The sequence below is a fragment of the Brachyhypopomus gauderio genome, chromosome 11, assembly GCF_052324685.1.
Source record: "Brachyhypopomus gauderio isolate BG-103 chromosome 11, BGAUD_0.2, whole genome shotgun sequence".
NCBI classification, from domain to species: Eukaryota; Metazoa; Chordata; class Actinopteri; order Gymnotiformes; family Hypopomidae; genus Brachyhypopomus; species Brachyhypopomus gauderio.
Window position 1 is genome coordinate 5,835,208 of NC_135221.1, and position 2,346 is coordinate 5,837,553.

Genomic DNA, 2,346 nt, shown 5'->3' on the forward strand with positions numbered 1-2,346 from the left:
GGTGAGACACAGGGGAAGCGGCTTCTCATACTGCTATCTTTGGAGTTTGCTCACCATTATCTCGCTCCTCTTTCCCTCTGATTCCATCCCTCTCTCTATCTCTCTCATTCCCTCTCTTCTTTGTCTCTGTCTTGTAGACTCAGTTTGTACCGCTCCTTCACACGTTTCATTCTCTCGAGGGGAGGGAGGAGTGATGGAGGCAGAGAGAGAGAGAGAGAGAGAGAAAGAGCGAGAGAGAGAGAGAAGGAGGTAGAGAGAAAGAGCGAGAGAGAGAGATAGAGAAGAAGGCAGAGAGAGAGGTTCTGGATGGTGGTATTAGGGGTTGCCAGGTTGGCGTTTTTCCTGCTCTATCTCACTGGGTCTGATTATGGAGGAGTAGATGTAGTGTTCCTGGAGTCTCTGGAGCTTATGGCCCATGCAATCAGGTCACAGAGTGAAGGACACACCAGAGAGACAACTCTACGTCTAAAAATTCACCCCATACATCAACTCTACGTCTAAAAATTCACCCCATACATCAACCATATTCTCGAGACACTCAACAAAGCATAATGCAGGAAGAGCTGAGGACACAGAATAATAATACAACCTGATGAGGTATACATCGTAGAAATGAATCACATGGAGGAATCAACATAAATTCAACAGTAATAATTCTCGAAAAAAGAGAAAATGAACCATGTTTGACATAGATACATTATGGGGACGGAATACTCTAATACTCTCCTCTCATTATCCCAGCCTGCTTTCTGTCTTTCTGACTCTCTCTCACACAACTCCCCCCCCCCCCCACACACACACACATCTCTGCATGCCTGTCACCCACAGCCCCTTTGCCGCGAGTGATTAATCACCGCATGGTAATGAGTTATTTACTAATTAGGGTCTGACGTGCGAGGGGATGAGGAGACCAGCCCAGCCGAGATGACACGGGTGTCTGGGATGCTCAGTGTACACTCAACCCAACTGTTCTGCGATTAAGAGCATGCGTGTGTGTGTCTGTGTGTGTGTGTGCGTGTTTATGTGTGCACATGCAAGTGCGCGTGTGTGTGTGTGTGTCTCCTTAAGAAGCCCATAATCCGGAAAAAATCCCTCCGTGTGCCTTTCTGGTGAGAACAGGGAGTGTAGACCTCAGCTCTGGTAATTATGCCGCACTCCTAGCGGGCCTGTGCACAGGGGCGTCCAGCCTGCACTGTGGGGAGACGTGGGGCTGTTCGGCGAGCACGTCTGTGGGCAGCCGTGACGGAGCACGTTTGTAAGCTTGCAGGGGCACAGGCACATCTACCGTGAGGCCTTTCAGCACCACGGACAGCAGCATGTCTGCTTCCTGTCCCCAGCACATACAAGGGCCCAAAGAAATACCCAGCCCATGGTGAGCACTCTCGCAGTCCTGGTTTCCATTATTAGAAAGGATAAATCTAGAGCTGTGAAGTGTGTGTGTGTGTGTGTGTGTGTGTGTGTGTGTGTGTGTGTGTGAGTGAGGACTATTGACCTCAGGGTTAAACACTTCTCTTACAGATTATCATCTGCGCTTGCTGCTGCTATGGTGGGTGACTGAGTTTATATAATACAACAGGCTGACAGCAGACGTGATGGTGAAGGAAGTCTGAAAAGCTTTCGCATGTTTTTTTTTTAAGACCTTTTGTTAATTTGGCACCATTTGTGAAAGGTGAGCTGTAACCAGCCTGGTGATTTAAACATGGACTGTGAAATAAAAGAAGAGCGAAATCAAATCTGGGCATCCTTTGTCTATACGTGCAAGGTTTTGTTGTGTGTGTGTGTGTGTGTGTGTGTGTGTGTCTGCAGAAGTCTGGAAGGCTGAGAGGTCCATGTCAGGTGGATTTTCCTAGCCCTGCTGGATCAGTCAGACATGCAGACTGCCATCCAGACAGCCTCGGGGGAGCAGGGCCCACAGGTGTCTGTCTGCCTGTCACGGAGACGCCTCCTCAGGCCGCTGGCCCTAGCCGTGCGCCCACACCTCCTGGAGCCATGGAGGGACCACCAGGCTGCGTGCTGCCCTGAGCCAACCACCCACGGGCACCTGGGATCTGTCAAACCCTTCTGTGCTCCAGACCCACACCTGCCCACACACACACACACACGCGCGCGCGAGCGCACACACACACACACACACCTGTAGGCCAAGGTGTTTCTGATTGATCTGTGCGCGCATGTGGGTGTCACAGAGTATTTTCCTCAGTGTCAGGGTCCTGTGGCTGTAGGACGGGCTCGGGACGGTGTGGAGGTTGGTGTGATTAGATTAGCTGGAGCAGAATGGCCACGCGGGCGATTAGATTACCACTCGCAAATGACCCGGCAAATCCGATCTGCACTGATCTTTCACAT